Source organism: Macaca thibetana, chromosome 16 (genome assembly GCF_024542745.1).
Source record: "Macaca thibetana thibetana isolate TM-01 chromosome 16, ASM2454274v1, whole genome shotgun sequence".
NCBI classification, from domain to species: domain Eukaryota; kingdom Metazoa; phylum Chordata; class Mammalia; order Primates; family Cercopithecidae; genus Macaca; species Macaca thibetana.
The window spans coordinates 55,128,624-55,153,010 of record NC_065593.1 but is presented as its reverse complement, the minus strand read 5'-3'; the positions used below and the strand labels follow the sequence as shown (position 1 = coordinate 55,153,010).

Below are 24,387 nucleotides of genomic sequence, written 5' to 3'. Positions count from 1 at the left end.
CCCTCTCTCCTATAAAAATGACCCTTTGGTACATCATTTTCTCACTGACATCAGCATCTGATGATACAACTTTGACCCGCTTTATAATCATGGGTTTCAGGCAAGGTGGTAGGCCTTCCAAAGTCACCTTGGGAATCATAATTCTTTGGTGCCATCTGCAATCCTCCATATCAGACCTGCAGATAACAGACAGGGAACTATGGCTGCTGCCTCACTGGAGTAGGACATTCTTTTAAAAAGATCTGGGAGCACTTTGGGAGGTTGAGGCGGGTGGATCATGAGGTCAGGAGTTTGAGACCAGCCAGACCAACGTGGTGAAACCCCGTCTCTACTAAAAATACAAAAATTAGCTGGGCGTGGTGGCGGGCGCCTGTCATCCCAGTTACTCGGGAGACTGAGACAGAAGAACCGCTTGAACCTGGGAGGCGGAGGTTGCAGTGAGCCGAGATGGTGCCACAGAACTCCAGTCTGGGCGACCTTTCTGTACTCCCGGTGTGGGGGGACCAACAAGGCGTAATCAGGAGCCAGAGACCAAGGCCCAAGTCTCAGTTCTGAGTATTATGGGGTATTAACGCCCACCTCCCAGGATAGGGAGCACAGAGCTGGAAATTCTAAGTATTGAAGCCCTGAAACGCCCACTTCCTGTACATGAGTCGCTGCTGTCCTCTAGTGGCCACGGAATAAATTGCACAGCCCGCTGGCTTGAAAAAGGGAAAGTGGGAGATGCTTTTCTCCACTTCTGAATCTACCTGATGCTGGGGTTCTCAACCATACTCCACTCATGACTTCCTTTTCATAAAATATATTTTGTATAATTACAGTAATTTTTGAATGCTTTAGACAGATTTATTGAGGTACTGACATATAATAAACTGCCTATATAGAGATTATAATTTTATAATACCCGACCCTTAGTATACAGCTGAAATCATTATCACAATCAAGATAGTGAAGAAAGCCATCCTCCCAAAAAATTTCCTTGTTGCCCCTTGGTGATCCTGCTTCCTGCCCTTTCTACTTCCCCCTCACCCCCAAGCAACTACTGATCTGCTTTCTTTCTCTTTTTTTTTTTTTTTTTGAGATGGAGTCTGGCTCTGTAGTTTTTGTGGGTACATAGTAAGTGTATGTCTTTCTGGAATACCTGAGATGTTTTCATACAGGAATGAATCACATCATGGAAAATGGGGTCTCCAGTCCCTCAAGCATTTATCCTTTGTGTTACAAGCAATCCAGTTATACACTCTTAATTATTTTTATTTTTATTTTTTATTTTGTTTTTTGAGACAGCGTTTCACTCTTGTTTCCCAGGCTGGAGTGCAATGGCGCTATCTTGGCTCACTACAACCTCTGCCTCCTGGGTTCAAGCATTTCTCCTGCCTCAGCCTCCCAAGTAGTTGAAATTACAGGCATGCGCCACTAGGCCCAGCTAATTTTGTATTTTCAGTAGAGACAGGGTTTCACCAGGTTGGTCAGGCTGGTCTTGAACTTCTGACCTCAGGTGACCCACCTGCCTCAGCCTCCCAAAGTGCTGGGATTACAGGCATGAGCCACTGCGCCTGGCCATTAGTTATTTTTAAATATACAATTAAATTATGATTGACTATAGCCAGCCTATTGTGCTCTCTAACACTAGGTCTTATTCATTCTTTTTTTTTGTACCCATTAACCATCCCCGCCTCCCCTCATTGCTTTTTATTGCTGAGTGCTATTCCACGGTATGAATGTACCACAATTTGTTATTCATTCAGAATGATAGTAATTTTTAAAAATCAATATAATGCCCTAACTAGAATATACAACAGAAACTAACTCAAAGGCGAGTTCTGTATAAAGGCTCAAGGAAGCTGGGAGTGATGGTTCACAACTGTAATCCCAGCACCAAAGCAGGTGGATCACTTGAGGCCAGGCGTTCGAGACCAGCCTGGGCAATAGAGCCCCCCGATCCCCCAACTTCTACGAATATTTTTAAAAATTAGCCAGGCTTGGTGGTGCAGGTCTGTAGTCCCAGCTACTCAGGAGGCTGAGGCAGGCAGATCACTTAAGGCTGGAAATTTAAGGCTTCAGTGAGTTGTGATCGTGCCACTGCACTCCAGCCTGGACAATACAGACTCAAAAAAAAAAAAAAAAAAAAAGTCCAGCTATGACCACCCTGACCACTCTGGAACATACAGATACAGTCAGGCACCTGTATACTATACATGTACTAGCTACAAATACAGCCAGGCAGAGGTGGGCCAGATGGGCTCATCAACTACTAGCACCATTGTCCCAGACATCCCACAACAGCGGGGCAGGGCTGGGCCTTGAGCCCAGGTTTGTTTGGCTCTGAAGCCCAGTGGCTGGCCATTCCGTGCAGGAAGGTACAGTGCTCTGTGGCCCAATGCATGGAGACGTGTTGAGCAGAGAAGATGGACACAGGCAGATTTTAGCTGGATGGAAGGATGTGTTTCTCACAGGGCTGACCATTGGGGTGGCATGTTCTTTTTTTAATTACGTGGATGGCGTGTTTGGGCTGGCTCACCCTGGGATTTCTCCCGTCCAGCTGTTACCCAGACTCATTCATTAAGGTCCATATTTGCCTTTTAAAAGGTATGTTTGTATTTCACTCACTTTGCATTACACAGTGACCCAATCCAGGGGCTTTTCCCTGGCACTTCCCACTGCACAGACCCATGCTCCTTCCTTGCCCGCTGCCCTCAGGGGCCAGCAGCAGGGGTTGGCACTTCACAGTCCCACTGGGGGCCTCCCTCAGGGCAGAATATAATTTTATGGAAGAAAGTGTTTAGCAATGCTTTCTTGAGACACTCTCGTTCTGTCACCCAGGCTGGGGAGTGCAGTGGTGCAACCATAGCTCACTGCAGCCTTGACCTGTGTTCAAGTGATCCTCCCACCTCAGCCTCCCAGGTAGCTGGAACTATAGACACACACCACTATGCCCTGCTAATTTACTTTATTTTATTTTTTGTAGAGACAGCGTCTCACTATGTTGCCCAGGCTGGTCTTGAACTCCTGTGCTTAAGCAATCCTCTCGCCTCAACTTCTCGAAGTGTTGGGATTATAGGTGTGAGTCACTGCGCCTGGCCCATAGCAATGCTTTAGAGACAGCAAGAATTTAAAACCTGCTACTATAAGATAATCAGTCATATTTACCTTCTGGGGTAATTTACCTACTGTGTTATTATTAAAGAAGTCTGTTGGTTGGTGGTAACCCCTTGGCTTCAGAGTGGCCTGTCCTTGCAAGGAAACTTTGAAGAATTTAGCCCAACATTAGTGTTACAGAGAAGGACCCCAGGTCCATAGTAAGTGGAATGTAATACACAAGTTCTCCAGTCATTTCCTAACTCAGTTCTTAACATCTCGTCCCAACAGTTTCCCCTGGATCCAATTAAATGTGTAAGTCACGCTTTTATTCTTAAGCTTTGCTTCTTCCTGTTTTCCTTGGAAATGTTTTCCTTCTGCTCCTTATAACGTTTTGGGTTGAATGCTCAGTTCATTTATTTTGTTTTATTTATTGGATTTTTGGGTTTTGTTTTTAGTCCCATTTCCTCTCCTGTGTCGCTCACAGTGCAGGCAACTTTGTGCAGTGGAAACAGTGCAGTCTTTGGAGCCTGAAAGTGTTTTGTTTTGACTCTTGGTTCAGCTTCCCAGGGGCAACTGTTAAGTCTCAGTTTTTTCGTGTGTAAAAGGAAGGCAGTGATAGCCCCTCTGCAGTGCTTTTGGAGGGTTAAGTGGGATCGTGGTATGTAAGGAACATTGCGCAGTGCCTGATACATGGCAAATGCTCGTCGGACACCTGTGTCTCCTGATCGTTTCCCACCTCCACGTTCACAACGCCCACCTAGCTCATAAAACAAGCAAAACCCCATGGTTTCTTTCTTGGGTTGTTTATGTTAGTGCTTCTTGCTGTAATGTCACAGTGCATGAGCTAAGTGGCCAGGAATGAGACAGGGACATAGCATAGAACAGCTATTAAAATGGGGGATTCTGGAGTCTCTCTGCTTCTTTCTGTCCCAGGCTTCTCCACAGACCAGCTGGATTAAGAAAATAGCATCGAAACCTCAGGATCCTGCTCTTTTGTTTTATTGGAACAAAAGCAGTTAAGTCAATGAATTTACTTCTAAGTATAGTTTTGGTTAAATTGTAGACACTTTGATATGTAATGCTGTCTTTTTCATTGTTTTAGAAACCTGCTATTTAAACTTTTTAAAATTTAATTTATTTTTTGAGACAAGATCTTGCTCTGTTGCCCAGACTGGAGTGCAGTGTCCCAAACACGATTCACTGCTGCCTCAACCTCCTGGGCTCAAGCAATCCTACTGCCTCAGCCTCCCAAAATGCTGGGATTAAAGGCGTGAGCCACCGCGTCCAGCTGAAACCTGCTATTCTAGATCTGAATTTGTCTTTGACGTAAGAACTTTTGGGGATATGTGTGGGTTTTTTTTAACTAGAAGAAATTGTGGGATTTTAATTTTAGTCAGAATATGGAGCCTCTATAATTTCTTCTTGGAAAGCTTGAGGTATTATTTGTAACACAGTTTACATCAATTTGTATAAATATTCCTGAACGATTTGAGAAGGTATACATTCTGTGGAGTAAAGACAAGCCTGATAATAAAGCCAAAAATTCAGTCTTATTAATTATATGATTTGAAACATGTCTAAGTGGTGACGGTCTTTTTGTGTGTTGTTTTGGAACAGAGTACACCTGTCAGCTCTGCAGACCCACCTTTTGTCGTCTCTGGGGTCTTTGTCCAGAATATCTGTCATTCAACTTCAGAGCTCTAATCTTTGTTGTCCCTGGCCATCCTTCTCTGGTTCACTGTTTCACACCTTTCTCCTCTGCCTTCTGGAGGAATGTCTCAGGTGTGCGACTCAGCCTTGATTGATTTCATTTTTGTCACTGGATTTTAGTTCCTTGGAAATTCTTTTATCATTGCTGTCAGAATTTCAGCAGACTGTATCATTTTTGTTTTTGCTTATATTTTATTCAGCATTCAAAGCAGACATTTCCTTAAAATTTCATCTGTAGGCTGGGCGCTGTGGCTCACGCCTGTAATCCCAGCACTTTGAGAGGCCGCGATGGGCAGATCACAAGGTCAGGAGTTTGAGACCAGCCTGGCCAACATGGTGAAACCCTGTCTCTACTAAAAATATAAAAATTAGCCAGGTGTCGTGGCAGGCGCCTGTAATCCCAGCTACTCGGAAGCCTGGCAGAATTGCTTGAACCCGGGAGAAGGAGGTTGCGGTGAGCCAAGACTGCGCCATTGCACTCCACCTCTGGGCCACAGAGCAAGACTCTATCTTGGGGGAAAAAAAAAAAAAAAATTCCTCTGTTTTCTACAACAGTTTACTTACAGAAGCATATTTTCCCAGTCCTGTCCTTAGAGCTGACAAGAGGAGCCCCTGACTGGGCCCTGCAATTTAGAGAACTCTACATACAAAAAAAAAAAAAAATAATTAATTAAGGACTACAGGGCCGGGTGCGGTGGCTCATGTCTGTAATCCTAGCACTTTGGGAGGCCAAAGTGGGCAGATCACCTGAGGTCAGGAGTTCGAGACCAGCCTGGCCAACATGCCGTCTCCACTAAAAATACAAAAATTAGCCAGGTGTGGTGGTGCACACCTGTAATCCCAGCTACTCGGGAGGCTGAGGCATGAGAATCGTTTGAACCCGGGAGGCAGAGGTTGCAGTGAGTAGAGATCGCACCACTGTACTCCAGTCTGGGTGACAGAGCAAGACTCTGTCATAAATAAATAAATAAAGAAAGAAAGAAAGAAAGAAAGGCCCACAGGATGCCTCTGCTAGTCTGGATCTGGTGCCTGGCATTGGCGCAGCACCAGCTAACTCTATGCATCATCTCTTGACTGACAACGTTCAGGCCCCAGAGATATGCTTCTTCACATCTTATCATCTGTCTATGGGAAAAATAACTACATCTAAAGGTTGAATGGGGCCTCTGTTAGGCACTATTTTGAAAGTACAGAGAAGCTGTGGGCAGAAAAGGACTTAGATAAAAGACAAGTTAACATGTCTACCAGATCTTTCCCCTCAGATAATGTGAATACAACCGATTCAAACACGATGAAGTACCATTTCCGAATAGTGCTGAGGATACCATTTCTTCTTGTTTTTGTGCTCCTATTCATGGTTCCAGAGATTCTCAAGAGTTAGCACGGTATTTCCCTCAATTGCACAAAAGCTGAGGAAAAGTTTGCAATATTAACCCTTTTCCCATTTAGGAAAAAAAGGGCAGCTCACTGCCAGAGCTCATTTAATTTTGTTTTGTTTTGTTTTGTTTTGTTTTGTTTGAGACGGAGTCTCGCTCTGCCGCCCAGGCTGGAGTGCAGTGGCCGGATCTCGGCTCACTACAAGCTCCGCCTTCTGGGTTTATGCCATTCTCCTGCCTCAGCCTCCTGAGTAGCCAGGACTACAGGCGCCCGCCACCGCGCCCGGCTAGTTTTTTGTATTTTTTTTAGTAGAGACGGGGTTTCACCGTGTTAGCCAGGATGGTCTCGATCTCCTGATCTCGTGATCCGCCCGTCTCGGCCTCCCAAAATGCTGGGATTACAGGCTTGAGCCACCGCGCCCGGTGAGCTCATTTAATTTTACAGAAACATGCTCTTTGAGGCTGAAGCAAATCTGACTGATTTTCCTTTTTTTTTTTTTTCTTTCTCTTTTCTTTTCTTTTCTTTCGACAGTCTTGCTCTGTGGCCCAGGCTGGAGTGCAGAGGTGTGATCTCGGCTCACCCCAACCTCTGCCTCCTGGGTTCAAGCAATTCTCCTGCCTCAGCCTCCCGAGTAGCTGGGATTACAGGTGTCTCCTACCAAGCCCAGCGAATTTTTGTATTTTTTAGTAGAGACGGGGTTTCACCATGTTGGCCAGACTGGTCTGGAACTCTGACCTCAGGTGATCCACCTGCCTCAGCCTCTCAAACTGCTGGGATTGCAGGCGTGAGCCACCGTGCCTGGCCGCAAATCTGAATGATTTTCAGTTTGAAAATAAAATATAAAAACTGTTATTGGAATTATTTCTAAACAGAACTAACATCAGAATCATCTGAATCATCAGAATAGTCTATTCTGGAAAAATCAGATTCATCAAATGAATCTTTGGCCAACAACTGTTTGAGAATGATGTTAGTATCACGCGTAGGAATGCTACATTTTCTAGGATTTGATATTTTCAGCCTTGGACAATTACTGTATTTTGTAAATGGAAATCCTGCTACTAAAAACACAGTGCTATAAACAGAATAATCTCTTTTGTTTCCAAAGTGGGTATACTAGAGTGATTTGAAAATAATAATAAAGCGAGATATTTTGTGGCAAAGTTATCTTGGGGAAAACGTCTCAGCTGCAGGTGCCACCAGTGAGCCTTCTCTGGGCAAACGAGGAAAGGATTAAATAAATCACATTACACATTACTCTTCAATTGGTATCTATGTCTAGCCCTCAGACAAACCGTGATGCTTATTCTTTGCATTGGCAATGAGGTGGTCATTGAATGCTAGAATTATGAATTTTAATTTCATAAAATGTTTTCAAAAATCGAAATACAATGGATTTATTTCAATCATTTTGATATACAAATTTGATTAATTTTTTTTTTTTTTTTTTTTTTTTTTTTTTGTGAGACAGAGTCTCGCTCTTTTGCCCAGGCTGGAGTGTAGTGGCACGATCTCGGCTCACTGCAAGCTCTGCCTCCTAGGTTCATGCCATTCTCCTGCCTCAGCCTCCTGAGTTACTGGGACTAGAGGTGCCCACCACCACGCCCGGCTAATTTTTTGTATTTTTTAGTAGAGATGGAGCTTCACCGTGTTAGCCAGGATGTCTTGATCTCCTGACCTCGTGATTCACCTGCCTCGGCCTCCCAAAGTGCTGGGATTATAGGCATGAGCCACCGTGCCCAGCCCAAATTTGATTAACTCTAATTTGTATGTTGCATTTTTGTGTAATAAATACTTTTCTTTTTCTTTTTTTTCTTTTTTTCTTTTTCTTTTTTTTTTGAGATGGAGTCTCGCTCTGTCACACAGGCTGGAGTGCAGTGGCACAATCTCGGCTCACTGCAACCTCCACCTCCTGGGTTCAAGCGATTCTTCTGCCTCAGCCTCCCAAGTAGCTGAGACTACAGGCACACCACCATGCCTGACTAATTTTGTTTTTGTATTTTTAGTAGAGATGGGGTTTCACCACATTGGCCAGGCGGGTCTCGAACTCCTGACCTCGTGATCTGCCTGCTTTGGCCTCCCAAAGTGCTGGGATTACAGGCGTGAGCCACTGCGCCCAGCAATAGATACTTTTCAATATTTGAAAAGAATATTGTTTGAGAAAATATTTCTGACAAAATTAAATTTTTTACATAAACATATTTTTGATTAAAATATTAAGGTATTTGTACTTTGAACATGGTTGTTTTAATCCTTACATGTATTTTTAAATCTTGACAATAATAACATAATTGATTTTGCTGAAAGGAAGATAAGAAAAATACATTTCATGGAATAGTTTCAGTAATTTATAAATTATACCTATCTTTATTTTATTACTCATTTCAATATTAAGAATTGCTTGAACCTGGGAGGCAGAGGCTGCAGTGAACTGAGATCACATCACTGCACTCCAGCCGGGGCAACAGAGCGAGATTCCGTCTCAAAAAAAAAAAAAAAAAAAAAAAGCAAAGAAATTTTATGATCTTTGACATTTTGCTAGCTTTCTGTCATCTACAAATCATAGCTTCATACACATTTAAAAATTTTATCCTTTTAAAGGAATATTTGTCAGGAGATGAGGCTAGAACATACTTTATTTAGCTCCCTGTTAGTTCAATTTATAACTTGCAAATATATAGACAGACGGCCTGTGGCATCCATCTGTCCTCTTGCCCTGAGCTGCACATCCAGACTTGACTCATGGGCCCCAGCTTGGGCTTTCCAGTTCTTTGAATGGATAGGAATCTACCCAGGGCTCATGTTTGTCACAGCTGGGGGGCCGGGGGCGGAGGGTCCCTCTGGTCCCCCTTTGAATGCTGCAGACAACATCTTCTCTCAGATTTTAAGCTGCAGAGACCACATTTCCAGCATGTGGTCTTGAGCTGTGGAAACCTCTCCTCCTGCCCAGGACTCGCTCTACAGAGACGAATTCATTCAGGTCCCCGAAGCCCCTGTAGAGTTTTGGCCATAAATGGTTCCTCCTAAAGTGGTGCCCCCAGGATGTTCAGCCTCCCCCCGGCCCCTGCAGGCCTCCTATCCCAGGGTGCCACGTGCTGCTGCCCTGCTGGGAAGAGAAGTCCGGAGGGCACGGGGCAGCACTGCCGCTTAGAAGCCCCTTGTACTTTCTTTCTGTCAGATCCTGCCGCCCTGTTTCAGAGGGAAGAGTGGGTTGTCAGTAACAAAATGTTTTCTCCCTTGCCCCTTTTTCGATACAGTTGGTAGACATTTCTCCCAGACTTCCTTGGTGACTAGTGGTGTTGGGATGTTGTGGCCTTCACAGGGAGGGGACAGGTTGTCAGGTCACCGTTTCACAGATGGTTGACCGATGCCGACTGTAGCTGGCAGGTCTCTTCTGGCTGCAAGTGACAGAAACCCAACTCAAACTTGTCCTGCAAGTAGAGACATTTATTGCATCTCAGACTTGAAGGAAGGGGAAGGGTGTGTTTGGGTCCCAGAAGCCAGATACAAAATGCCATGTTTTATGTAACTCCATGTATATGAAATGTCCAGAATAGGCAAATCCATAGAGACAGAAAGTAGATTAGTGGTTGCCAGGGATTGGGAGGAGCGGGGTGGGCAGTAACTACTAAATGGGGTTTTGTTTTAGATTGGTGAACATATTCTAAAATTGAGTGAGGTGGTAGTTGCACAACTCTGCAAATATACTAAAAAACCATTGAATTGTATACTTTAGTAGAATTAATTGTATGATACATGAATTATATCTCAATAAAGCTGTTACCAAAAAATATTGTTCAAGATCTGGCCAGGCAATGCCCCTTTGAGCTAGCTCTTGTGTCCATTTGACATGCCCCAATCCATACTTCGCGCACTTTTTAAATTTCTGGTACAACAAGGATCCAGACTTATCTCATAACCGTTTCCTGCTGCAGCCTGGGAATCAGCCATATTCCCTAGAGTTGCGGTTCCTTGTTGTGTGGAATGTGAACCAAGATCTGGCCATTATTTCATTTAATCATCACATCTTGCTTTCTGCTTTTAGAAAACAAAAGAATGTCTCATTATGGGCTGCTACCATCATATGCAGGAAGTTTTAGAATGAAAAAGATTCTGAATTGATCCTTGCTAACTTTATTTCAGAAAGTGGTAAAATAGCTGTGGAGTACAGACCCAGTGAAGAGATTGTAGATGTCAGATGGGAAGAAGAACTACATGGTTTAATTCAAGTATGTGGAGATAAAAACTCAAGAGTAACAGGGCTGGGCGCTGAGGCTCACACCTGTAATGCCAGTGCTTTGGGAGGCTGAGGCAGGCGGATCACGTGAGGTTGGGAGTTCAAGACCAGCCTGACCAACATGGAGAAATGGTGGTGCATACATCCCAGCTACTCAGGAGGCTGAGGCAGGAGAATTGCTTGAACCTGGGGGCGGAGGTTGCAGTGAGCCGAGATCACGCCATTGCACTCCAGCCTGGGCAACAAGAGTGAAACTCCATCTCAATAAACAAACAGGCCAGGCATGGTGGCTCATGCCTGTAATCCCAGCACTTTGGGAGGCTGAGGCGGGCAGATCATGAGGTCAGGAGTTCAAGACCAGCCTGGCCAACATGGTGAAACTGCATCTCTACTAAAAATACAAAAATTAACTGGGTGTGGTGGCGGGCACCTGTAATCCCAGCTACTTGGGAAGCTGAGGCAGGAAAATTGCTTGAACCTGGGAGGTGGACGTGGCAGTGAACCGAGATCATGCCACTGCACTCCAGCCTGGGCGACAGAGGAAGACTCGAGAAAAGAAAAGAAAAACAACTCAAGGGTCAGATAACATAGCCAGTGTAATCATAATTCAAAATAAGCAGCAGAATTTGGAGGATAATTTCCTTCATTCTCAGGAAAATGTGAAACTCCGAAACTGCTTTTTGAGTGCAGGGTATTTCTGGGGCTTTTCCTAAAGTTTTGACCCTTGGCTCTGACTCCTTATTTGGAGTTTGGAGACAGAACTGAGGACTGTGTTACTACAGCTGTGGACACAGGAGAGGGGTTAGTCTCCCCTGGCCCCAGGAGTAAGGGATGCTGGGCTGCTTGAACACAGGCCTTTTTAGAACTCCCTTCAAACAGGATCCCAGAGATGTGGGGAGAATGTAAGTGGCCTCAAGAATGATTGTGCTACAGCTTTCGAAAACGATAATGCCTTTCAAATATGGCTTATTACTTGGATCTCAATATCTCCCATGTACCTTGGGTGGAATATTTTGCTGAAGATATTTCTGTCAATCATTTACAATCCTGTGCTGCAAAATGAAGTTTCAGTCAACAATAGACCACATATATGATGGTGGTTCCATAAGAGTATAATGGAGCTATTCCTATACAGGTATACCATTTTTATCTTCTTCTTCTTTTTTTTTTTTTTTTTTTGAGATGGAGTCACTCTGTTGCTCAAGCTGGAGTGAGTGCAGTGGTGCGATCTCAGCTCACTGCAATCTCCACCTCCCAGGTTCAAGTGATTCTCCTACCTCAGCCTCCTGAGTTGGGATTATAGGCACGCACCACCACACTCAGCTAATTTTTGTATTTTTAGTAGAGACTGTTTTTTGCCATGTTGGCCAGGCTGGTCTCAAACTCCTGACCTCAGGTGATCCACCCACCTAGGCATCCCAAAGTGCTGGGATTACAGGCATAAGCCACTGCACCTGGGCCCAATTTTTATCTTTTATACAGTATTTTAACTATACCTTTTCCAGGTTTACATACACAAATACATGCCATTGTGTTACAGTTGCCTTTAGTATTCAGTACAGTTAACATACAGTACAGGTTTGTAGCCTAGGAGTCGTAGGCCATACCATACAGCCTAGGTGTGCTGTAGGTTACACCACCTAGGTTTGTATAAGTATACGCCATGATGTTAGCACAATGGTGAAATCACCCAATGACACATTTCTCCAGCTCCTCACATGGCAAGTAACGCATGACTGCATATGAAAGCTCTTAAATAGGGAATAAGTTTCTAAATCTCAAAACAGTCACTATTTACTATATGTAGATTTTTTTTTTTTTTTTTTTAAGGAGCAAAAGTATCATTTCAGTGGGAACTCAACTTGGGGCTACAGTGCTTTATTTAACTTTCACCCCAAAGTTGCAAAGTGTTTTGAAGTTTTTACCTGTAAAATAATCATTTTAATTCGATTTAAATAAAACCCTCCAAGGAAACTTCAAGCTTTAAGAAGTCTAGCTTCCTGTGAAATGTGAGAGGAAGTCAGCACTGATTTCAGGAATCTGATTATAACAATAGATCCATCCCTAAATGAGGCAAATCTTGGAATCTCTTCAATTTTAGTTTATTTTTTTGAGACGGAGTTTCTCTCCTGTTGCCCAGGCTGAAGTGCAATGTTGCAATCTAGGCTCACTGCAACCTCTGCCTCCCAGGTTCAAGCAATTCTCCTGCTTCAGCCTCCCGAGTAGCTGGAATTACAGGTATGCACCACCACACCTGGCTAATTTTGTATTTTTAGTAGAGACAGAGTTTCACCATGTTGGTCAGGCTGGTCTCGAACTTCTGACCTCAGTGATCCACTCACCTCGGCCTCCCAGAGTTCTGGGATTATGGGTGTGAGCCACTGTGCATGGCCCCCCTTCCATTTTAAAACCATCACTATGCACCCTGTGCCTCTGCTAGGCACTGGAATAAGATGAAGCACCTTCTTGGAGTTTACATGCTGATAATTGTGCCAGACAGTAATAAAATAGGTAAGAATAGCTATGGGGGAAGTCAGCTGTGTTCTAATTACAGTCGCAGTTCAGGACATTATTTAACATGCTGACTTCAACAGCCTAAGCCTCTTCTCCATGTGTGCACACAGGGTAGATCTCTGAAGGGTGGCGCTGTAACTTCTAGGGTAATGGCTGTGTTGAGTCAAGGCAGGATGACAGTTCAGCCTCCTCCCAGGCTAGTGCAAAGGGCTCTTCACTCGGATTAAAGCCTTCTCTCCCAGACTGAATTGCCCACCCCCAACACCCCTCCTACAGAAAATGTGGAGTCCTCGCTTGTTCCCTGGCAGCCCCTACCTAGTAGGGTGGTGAATTCATTATCAAACATGCAAAACATGCAACAAAAGATACCGAAAGTTTAGCGAAAACAGCAACATTTTGGAATAAATGACTGTAATGTGCGTCGTGCCTGCCACCCTAACTGGCGCCCATTTTGCAGCTCAGTTGCTCTCCCTGGAAGGAAGAGTATGCTCGGATTTCACCTTGGAGGAGGAAGAGTTCAGGCTGCCAGAACTGGACTAGCACTTGTGAATATCGTGAGGCGAGGTCCTGTGACTTCCTTGGGAAGCTCTGCCGCGCCCCCACCCCACCCCACCCCATCCCATCCCACCCCACCCTACTCCTGCAGGCCGCTGGAGTCGTGGGACCACCTGGGTCTGCCGCCCAAATCCTTCCTCACTAAGGGAAGGGGAGGGGTGGGGTGTTCCGGCTGGGTGGGGTGGGAACGGGTGCTTGGGTGGGATTGTGACATAAGCTTGCCCTGGTGACATGGAGCAGATCTGGACCTGAGTATAATAAAGGTGGCATAAATAAAGGTGTCATAAAGACAGGGCGGGGCTCACGCTTATAAGGGGCACGAGCCTCTCAGGGCTGCCAGAATGACTCCCGCTCAGTGCGGAGCTCCAGCCTGTATCATGTCCCGGCTGCGTTTCTGGGGCCCATGGCTCCTCCTCATACGGCAACTATTGTGTCTACTAGTCAAGGAGGCTGAGCCTCTGGAGTGGGTCAAGGACCCACTCCAGCTGACCTCTAACCCCCTGGGGCCGCCTGAGCCCCGGTCTTCTGGCGCCTCCCATCTCCCATGGGAATCTCCCCATGCGCCCACTCCCCCGGCAGACCCGGGGGACTTTGATTACCTGGGGCCCTCTGCTTCCTCGCAGATGTCAGCCCCACCCTGGGAATCGACTGCCTCCAGAACTCCGGGTGAACTCAGATGAGCCTCCAGGGCCCCCTGAGCGAGTTGGACTTTCTCAATTCCATCTAGAACCTGAAACTCAAAATCCAGAGACGCTTGAACACATCCAATCCTCTTCACTCCAGCAAGAAGCCCCAGGGCAGTTTCCACAGCTCCCTGAGGAGGAAGAACCTTCTTCCACCCAGCAGGAGGCCCCAGCTCTGCCTCCAGCATCCTCTATGGAGAGTCTAACTCTACCGAATCGTGAGGTGACAGTTCAACCTGGAGGTGAGGATCAAGCTCATTATAACTTGCCCAACATTACAGTTAAACCTGCAGATGTGGAGGTTACCATAACTTCAGAGCCTACCAAGGAGACAGAATCTTCCCAAGCCCAGCAGGAGGCCCCGATTCAGTTTCCAGAGGAGGCGGAACCTTCTGCAACCCAACAGGAGCCCCCAACTGAGCTTGCAGGTCCTCCTATGGAGCATGAACTTTCCCCCAGTGAGCGGGAGCAGCCAGCTCAGCCTTCTGAGTCTTCTGGGGAGGTGGAGTCTTCTCCAGCCCTGCAGGAGACCCCAGCTCAGCCCTCAGAACATCATGAAGTCACAGTTTCACCTCCAGGTCACCATCAAACTCAGCACTCAGTTTTGCCCAACATCTCTGTTAAGCCTCCAGATGTGCAGCTCACCATAGCAACAGAGCCTAGTGCAGAGGTGGGAACTTCTCCAGTCCCCCAGGAGGCTACAGCTCAGCTCTCAGGGCCAGGTAATGATGCAGAACCTCTCGCCATCCAGCACGGGGGCCCACCTCTGCCTCCAGAGTCACTGGAAGAGGCTGGACCTTCAGCAATTCAACAGACTTCAGTTCAATCTCCGGAACCTGTTAATAGTGAGAACCCCTCTCCAACCCAGCAGGAGGCTGCAGCTGAGCATCCACAGACCGCTGAGGAGGGTGAGTCTTCTCTAACCCAGCAGGAGGCCCCAGCTCAGACTCCAGAGCTCCCTAATGTAGTTGTAGCTCAACCTCCAGAGCATTCAAACCTGACTCAAGCCACAGTTCAACCTTTGGACCTGGGACTTACTATCACTCCAGAACCCACTACAGAGGTTGGACATTCTACACCCCTGAAGAAGACTCTAGTTCCTCCAAAGCATCCTAAGGTGACACTTCTACATCCAGACCAGGTTCAGACTCAGCATTCACACCTGACTGAAGCCACAGTTCAACCTTTGGACCTAGGGTTTACCAGCACTCCAGAATCCACGACAGAGGTTGAACCCTCAACAGCCCTGACGACTACAGCTCCTCCTCCAGAACACCCTGAGGTGACACTTCCACCTTCAGACAAGGGTCAGGCTCAGCATTCACACCTGACTCAAGTCACAGTTCAAACTCTAGCCCTGGAGCTTACCATAACTACAGAACCTACTACAGAGGTTAAACCATCTCCAACCACAGAGGAGACCTCAACTCAGCCTCCAGACCCAGGGCTTGCTGTAACTCCAGAGCCCACTACAGAGACTGGACATTCTACAGCCCTGGAGACGACTACAGCTCCTCGTCCAGACCAGGTTCAGACTCTGCATCGAAAACTGACTGAAGTACAGGTCCACGTACTGAACTAGAACCTACTCAAAATTCATTGGTACAGTCTGTAAGTTACACCCAAAATAAGGCTTTAACTGCACCAGAGGAACAGAAGGCCTCCACAAGCACCAACATATGTGAACTCTGTACCTGCGGAGATGGGACGCTGTCGTGTATTGATCTCAGCCCAAAGCAGAGGCTCCGCCAAGTGCCTGTGCCAGAGCCCAACACCTACAATGGCACCTTCACCATCTTGTAAGAATCACCTTTCCCCAATTGTCCTCTGTCTCCTGCTTGACTTGGCAGCCTTTTCCTGGAGGCCTTCCTGGGCTTTCTTTATCTCCCCAAGCCATCCTGACAACTGACTTTCTGCTTTCACCTTTGCTTGTCAGCTCTTCCTTCTCCTCATTCTCCTTTAATGTTAGGCCCCTTCTCCAGTCTTTTACTTTTACTCTAGCCTTTTACTCGTTTTCTTATCCATTTTTATTTAGCCCCATCACATCATTGCTTAACCACTGCTCTCCTCCCATTTTTGCTTCACCCTCTTTACAGCAGCCTGTCCCCCTCCCGATCTCAGTGATGAGGCTCTAAGTGGTTAAGAGTTGATTCCGGAGCCAGGCTGCCTGGGGTTGAACCCAGGTCTGTTTATTAGGTTGGTGACCCAGAGCAAGTTATTCCACTCTGTGACTCAATTTCCTCACATTTCAACTGGGGGTTATGCTAGTTCCCATTTCATAGGATTGTTGTGAAATTTAGGTGAGTGAATATATGAAACACTTCATCAGTGCCTAGCATATATAGGAGTGTTGGCTGTTAACATGATTACTCAGTACTTTAGTTATGTCCACAACTCATCTTTGTCCCTGGCTTTCTATATGTAGCACTTGTTGTAGCACATATAGTACATGTGCTATACGTAGCACATGTACTGTCTCCAAAACATGAAAATGATAGGATGGACGAAAGAGAATAGGCATAAAAAGGGAGGTATATATAATTAAGTACTAAAAGATAATGCAGACTATTGGTGCTAGAATTTGCCAGAATCTGTGATCCTTGAGGTGTAAAGATCAGGGAAAGCTACATGGATAAGCTAAAATTTTACTTGGGTCTTAAAGAGTAACTATAATTTGTTAAATAGAAAAAAATGGGAGTACAGTCTAGGCAAAGGCATGGCTACTGGTATGCTTGGAATTTAGTAGACCAATATGGCTGCAAAGAATTAGGTGAGGGAGCAATGCAGATATGATTATGTAAAACCTTGACTATCAGCTATAGGATTTTGAAAGTTACACAGTGAGATATGGAAAGCCATTGAAAGTTTCCAAGCAAGAGATGAAATGATTAAAACAGGAGGATTATTTTATTTTATTTTGTTTTTTGCTTTATGTTCAAGTGTAGACATGCAAAGGATTATTTTAGAATCCATATGTAATGTGTCCAAAAGGAACAGCTTAATTCAGGGAGACAAAATAGAAAGGTCTAGCAAAATCTGTGAGTAAAATGTGAAGGGGCCAAATCAGGTCAGTTGTAATAGGAGTGGAAATAAAAAGCCTAGGATGTTTCAACAGAGGGCACCGGACCAAAGCTTTGTTGCTACCTGGCATAGGGTTTCCTTCTTCTTATTTGTTCATAATGGTAAGCTTTTGCCCATTTTTCTGTTGAATTATTTACCATTTTTGTGTTGATTTGTAGGAATCTGTTTAGACACATAAGTGCTTTTGGATAAAATACTTACATTCAAAGTAATTAACTGGCATCATCTGTCCAAGAGATGGGATGGACAGGAAGTTAAGCTTCCAGCAGATGCCTCATTTGTGCAAGTGGCCCCGCATTATTTCTTGATTAATTTTGTAAACTGGGAAGCTGATAGCTGTGGAAATGAGAAAGCAGGTGTTATTTTCTGTTTCTGAATATCCCCAACAAGGTTGCCATTTCTTATCCTGTTCATTCTTTTCCTACCTATTCAAGGATATAAACTGTGTTTCTTCACAGAAATTTCCAAGGAAACTATATTTCGTACATTGATGGAAATGTATGGAAAGCATACATTTGGACCGAGAAACTGTGAGTATATTCTCTCCAAATATGACAAAAAACTAACTGCACTGTAAGAGCCTTCTTGGTCCAGAATTTTGTGGTTGGTACCGCTGAGAAAAGATATTTCTCCTCCACACCCCAAATCAACCTCTGTTGATGGCAATCCTATGGTTATTTAAAAATTAAATTTGGTAGGCTCTCTTTAAAATAAGAGGTAATTTAAATTTATTTTTTATCATACAAATAATACACAGTTATATTCCTTCTTGACTTTTTTTTTTTTTTTTTTTTTTTTCAGAGACGGGGTCTTAATTTGTCCCCCAGGCTGGAGTGCAGTGGCACAATCACATCTCACTGCAGCCTTCACTTCCCAGGCACAAGCAATCCTCCCACCTCAGCCTCCAAAGTAGCTGGGACCACAGGTGCATGCCACCACGCCCACCTAATTCTGTATATTTTGTAGAGACAGGGTCTTCCTATGTTGCTTAGGCCGGTCTTGAACTCGTGGACTCAAGTGATCCTCCCACCTTGGCCTCTTAAAGTGCTCATATTGCAGGCATGAGCCACCACCCCCAGCCCATGATTCTATTTTTAATGTATAAAAATGTAGTAACAGGTATAACAATAACCCCCCTTGTGCCCTACTCCCTCATCCCTGAGGTAATGCTACTCTGCATTTAGTGTACATGCTTCCAGACTTTTTCCCATTTGCCTACATACATATTTACATAAAGCAAAATAGATTTGCTGTGTGGTTTTAAAAATTTTTTCTTTACATAAATGGTAACATCTTGCACCTTGATTCTTTCACTTCATGACATGCCTTAGATTTGTTTCCTTCCCAGTACTCAGAGGGTCACCCCATTCATTTAAACCCCTGCATCATTCATAGTCTGGATGCATCATAGTTTATTTAATTATTCCCCCATTGATGAATGTTTAGATTATGCTTAGTTTTCTTGTTACATACATTGCTGCAATGAAATCCCTGTACATGCTTCTTTGTGAACATGGGCAAGTATTCCTGTAGAATAGATATCTAGAAATGGAATTGTTGGGGTGAAGACTATGTAGATATAAAATTTTAATTGCCCTTAAAAATGTTGTCCCAACTTACTCTATTGTCAGCAGAAGATGACAGCATTCATATCCCCACACCTTTCACCACTGGGTATTCTCCAACTTTTTGTTGATGTTATGCATGAATAAAAGGGAGTCCATCTAAATTTGAATTTTTCTGATTACTCATGAATTTAATTAAATGTCTTTATATGTTTATTGAACATTTGTGTTTCTTCTCTGAGTTTTCTGGCCTTTGTTCATTCTCCTTTTGAATCGTTTTATAATTTTCTTACTGATTTATAGAAAGAATTGGTTTAGACACATAAATGATTTTGGAAAAAATGCTTACATTCGAAGTAACTGGCATTTTTCACAACAGTTTGTGTGTCATATCATCAGTTCAACGTATATAGACAAGTCATGCATGAGTTCTAAATTAAAAATAAAACACGTGCTAGGCACAGTGACTCACGCCTGTAATCCCAGCACCTTGGGAGGCCAAGGTGGGCGGATCACCTGAGGTCAGGAGTTTGAGACCAGCCTGGCCAATAGGGCGAAACCCCGTCTCTACTAAAAATACAAAACTTAACCAGGTGTGGTGGTGGGTGCCTGTAATCCCATCTACTTGGGAAGCTGAGGCAGGAGAATTGCTTTATTTTTTCGATGGAATTTTGTTCTTGTTGCCCAGGATGGAGTGCAATGGCGCGATCTTGGCTCACTGCAACCTCCTCCTCCCAGGTTCAGGCGATTCTCCTGCCTCAGCTTCCCGGGTAGCTGGAATTACAGGTGCCCGCCATCATGCCCAGCTAATTTTTATATTTTTAGCAGAGACAGGGTTTCACCATGTTGGCCAGGCTGGTCTCAAACTCATGACCTCAGGTGATTCACCTGTCTTGGCTTTCCAGAGTGCTGGGATTACAGGCGTGAGCCACCACGCCAGGCCAGAACTACATTTTAAAAACAAGAAAATTATTACGAAGGTCAGGATAGTGGTTACCTATTAGGGTTAGAGAGAGGGATATGATGGGAAGGGGCATGCTGGGGTTCTGGAATGCTAGCAATGATCTTTTGTAACAATGTTTACATGGGTATCTGCTTTTTAATTATTAAACTGAATATTTGGCCAGGTGAGGTGGCTCATGTCTGCAATCGCAACACTTTGGGAGGCAGAGACAGGAGGATCACTTGAGCCAGGAGTTTGAGACCAGTCTGGGAACAGAGTGAGACCCTGTCTCAGAAATTAAATTAAATTAAATTAAATTAAATTAAATATAAAGAACATTGATGTCCTGTGCACTTTATGCACATTGTAGTTCTCATATTTTTTTTTTTAATGGGGGAAAAAGGTTGAATGGCTTCACTTGCAGCCCTGACATGGTTCCATGTGGGGCTTTCATACTAAGGTTTAGAGAAAGAGGAGGAAATGGAGGTTCTGCTGATCTTGGTGCCACCCACAGGTGGATTCTGAAAGGGATTTTGTGATCTAGAGAGGAGGCATGAAATATACAGTTTGGTGAAAAGAGTGGGTAGAGGTGTGCTTGTGTGTGTGTGTGTGTGTGGTGGTGGTGGTGGTGGTGGTGGTGGAGAGAGATGGACACAAAAAGGAAAATGTAAGAAAAGGTTTGAATGAAAGCAGAGCAGATACCACCGTCTTAAAATGACCATGACCCAGCTTTCCCCCACATGCAGGACATAGTCCTGTGCGGCAAATAGTTGTACTTTGCATTTTAATCTAGAAATAACTTTTTCATTTTCCAGAATTCTCAATGAAAATTATTTGACTGAATTACATAAAGATTCATTTGAAGGCCTGCTATCCCTCCAGTATTTGTAAGTTAGTTAATCACATTTATGAGTTTTTAGTCGTATTATCTGTAAAATGAATAAGGGGTTCAAATTAGATAATCTCTAATATTTCTTCCAGCAACAAAATTCTGCAATTCTGTAAGTTTGTGTAGGGTCTTAGCCCATCTCTAGCATTAGCTACATCCTATGCATTTTCAGTTTTTAAATTATCAAGACACAATACAGACAGAAAAAAATTTCACATAGTAATAAGATCTGAGCAGTGACTGACACTCATATGAACCTTGTTTTATAAGTGTTCACACACCATCATCTTCTATTCAGTCTACAACCAATAAATCAAATCTAATCTATGGTCTATTTTTAAATAGTCCATTAAGTTAAGAATGCTTTCTGCATTTTTAAAGGACTGTGAAAGAAAAAGAAAAGAAACAAAGAGAAATATGTGACAGAGATCACATGTGGCCCAAAAAGTCTAAAATATTTACTGTCTGACCTTCACAAAAAAGAAATTTGAAAAAGTTGGTTTAGTAGGACGAAAGGAATTAAAGTTAACTTCAGATTGTTGCCTAAAGGAGAAGAAAATATAGACCACCTACATTCATTTGAACATCATTAATCCAGTTTTTTGGTAATTTAATTGGAATTAACATTTAAATATTAAAAATCAGCTGAATTATGTAAATAATATTATCAAGAATATTGAGCTACCAAGAGAATAGACTGGTATTAAGGGTTTCATTTCAGGAATTGTTATATGAAAACAGATGTTTAAAATGATGGTTAAGTGGTAGAGCTAGAAATGTTTACACTCAGAAGCATACCAGAAATGCCCCTGACTTTTCACTAATTACAAAATAACTATCTCCTCAGCCCTGTTACCAAGAAAGGGATACCCGCATAGTATTTCTGTCTGTTTAGAGACAAGAAGATACTATGTTCATTGCTATGAAAGCTTGATTCTTGGCCGGGCGCGGTGGCTCAAGCCTGTAATCCCAGCACTTTGGGAGGCCGAGGCGGGTGGATCACGAGGTCAGGAGATCGAGACTATCCTGGCTAACATGGTGAAACCCCGTCTCTACTAAAAATACAAAAAACTAGCAGGGCGTGGTGGCGGGCGCCTGTAGTCCCAGCTACTTGGGAGGCTGAGGCGGGAGAATGGCGTGAACCCAGGAGACGGAGCTTGCAGTGAGCCGAGATCAGGCCACTGCACTCCAGCCTGGGAGACACAGCAAGACTCCGTCTCAAAAAAAAAAAAAAAAAAAAAAAAAGCAAGCTTGATTCTTATCCTTTGTCCATAGAGGTGTGTATGTCATTAATCCTTATTAAGCTCATCAGCGATGCTCTTTTGCAAACAGATTCTTTCAAATGTAGAAGGCTTAAGGAAAGTGGGTGTAAAGACCCTCAAGTGGATGCCAAAGTGCTACAGAGGCCATGAAGTAATAAAACTACATTTCCTTTAAAACAGTCATTTTCCTTCTACTCACTCCCCCAGCTATTCATTTATTTTACAAATATTTGAGTTTGCTTTATTTTCACGTGTCAGTTTTAAATATGGTGGGCAATGCGGATGAGAAGACCTAGTCCATGCTTGCAAGGAGTTTATGCTCAGAAGAAATGGGATAAAAAATAACTACATTAAAAGGAAGAAATGGATATGGGCACTAGGAGGGATACATTGTTTCTGCAGCATAGGAGGGATAAATTATTTCTGGAGCACAGAAGAGGAGAAAATGCCTTCAATTTGGACCCAGGAAGATGTTACTAGAACAATGCCATTTGAATAGGACTTTGAAGGGCCATCGTGTAACATCGGACAGACATCTTGGGGAATATATTCTAAACTTGCAAAAGGAAAATGGGAGAAGGGCAAAGCGCAGGAAAGTGTTCGAGGAATGCCATGAGTACCTGTAGAGTACAAGGAGGGAGAGTAGGAAATTGGAGCCAGATCTTCTAGGGCTTTGAATGCCCTGCTGAGGAGCCATCATGGGGAACTGTGTTACCGCAGCAGTGCTGTAGATAGATCTGCATCACAATCACTGAGAGGGCGCGTTAGAACTCAGTTCCGGATCCGCCTTCGTGGTTACTGATTCAGTTGGTCTAGAGTGGAACCAAGAATTTGCATCTTCAATAATTTCCCAGGAGATGCTGGTCTTTGCAAACCACTTCTGGAGAGTTTATCTGATGACTGTGTGCAGGATAGTTTAGGAAGGGAGAGACTAGAGATGGAGACATCAGCCAGACAGCGTTACACCATCCAGGTAAAGAGGGAGGGAGAAGCCCCATCACTGTGTAACTGAAGAAATTGCTTTCATGAAATATTAAAACAATATAAAACCAAAGATGAATTTCTATTAATATGATAGAAATTGATTCTATGAATATGATTTGAATTAGTTCAAAGTTATATATTAGGTAAAGGGGTAACTTTCTTTCAAATGATGTGAAAGGAATTTTTTTTTTTTTTTTTTTGAGACAGAGTCTTTGCTCTGTCACCCAGGCTGGAGTGCAGCTGTGCAATCTCGGCTCACTGCAAGCTCCGCCTCCTGGGTTCACGCCATTCTCCTGCCTCAGCCTCCTCAGCAGCTGGAACTATAGGCGCCTGCCATCACGCTCGGCTAATTTTTTGTATCTTTTAGTAGAGACGGGGTTTCACCGTTGTTAGCCAGGTTGGTCTTGATCTCCTGACCTCAGGATCCTCCCACCTCGGCCTCCCAAAGTGCTGGGATTACAGGCATGAGCCACCGCACCCGGCCCGACTATTTTTTCTAATATTAGAAATTATATATAGAGATAAAAACTTTGAGCTCATAATCTAGGATTTGATGAGACTACTAAAGGGCATCTAATCAAGTCTACTGCTCTCAGGAAAAATTCATTCCAAAGTTTGTTAAGTTGTATATTTTATTTATTAAAACCATGAATGTGAGACTCTAGGAGAGGTATGGGCAGGGTTAGGGGCTCTGGAAAGTTCAAATCCAAGCCCAAACCTTTAGAGTTGAGATGAAAAATGTGTATTCAATATTATTCTGCACTATTGCTATTATTCATACTAATCGACATTTAATAACTAACCAAGGCGATATTTTCCTTTTGCTTTTTCTAGAGATTTATCCTGCAATAAAATACAGTCTATTGAAAGACGTACATTTGAACCACTACCATTTTTGCAGTTTACGTAAGTTACACATATGACTTTATTAAATTTGGAATTTTTATAAAAATTATAAACCTCTTTGCTATTCATTTTGAAATATGATTAAAGTTTTACCAGTAGAAAGCTACTAAAATTATAGAGCAAATCCTTTTTGTCTCTAGCAAGGATTCTTGTGAGAATTATTACACAGATCTTAGTGAATCATCAGAGAGCAGTGGTTCTCAGCTGGTGTGATTTTGTACTCAGGTGGCATTTGGTAATGTCCAGAGACAGTTTTGGTTGACAAAACTGTGGGTGTGCTCCTGGCATCTGGTGGGCAAAGGCCAGAGATGCTGCTCAACATCCTCCAAGGTATAAAACAAACCCCCATGGCAAAGTTATAGAGTCCAAAATGTCGATGGCACTGAAGTTGTGAAATCCTGTTCTAGAGAAATAAAGATCACTTCACACTTCACATAGGTGTTTACTGAGTGTTCACTGTTTTGTAGCTAATACACCACATGTGCAATGTTGAAGTATAAATCATAAGCCAGTATCTTCCACAGTGAGATTTCCTTAGTGCATACAGGAAGGATTGAGGTTATGTTCCATCCTATATAAATTAGAATCATGGCAAATGAT

At 43.7% G+C, this 24,387-nt stretch overlaps 1 protein-coding gene and 1 pseudogene across 2 annotated transcripts in view; one reads left to right on the top strand and one right to left on the bottom strand.

Annotated features, from left to right (window-relative positions):
* The first annotated feature begins 13,951 nt into the window (after positions 1 to 13,951).
* The window catches only part of LOC126938914 (leucine-rich repeat-containing protein 37A3-like), a 37,897-nt pseudogene continuing 27,461 nt past the window's right edge, over positions 13,952 to 24,387 (top strand). The window contains exons 1-4 of the transcript XR_007720227.1: positions 13,952 to 15,956; positions 17,697 to 17,768; positions 20,562 to 20,633; positions 23,716 to 23,787. The product of XR_007720227.1 is annotated as a leucine-rich repeat-containing protein 37A3-like (transcript). The remainder of the gene's footprint in view (positions 15,957 to 17,696; positions 17,769 to 20,561; positions 20,634 to 23,715; positions 23,788 to 24,387) is intronic.
* LOC126938912 (leucine-rich repeat-containing protein 37A3-like) overlaps positions 17,043 to 24,387 on the bottom strand; it is a 110,268-nt gene continuing 102,923 nt past the window's right edge. The window contains exon 15 of the mRNA XM_050763653.1: positions 17,043 to 17,574. The gene's annotated coding sequence lies outside the window, so the exon portion shown is untranslated. The remainder of the gene's footprint in view (positions 17,575 to 24,387) is intronic.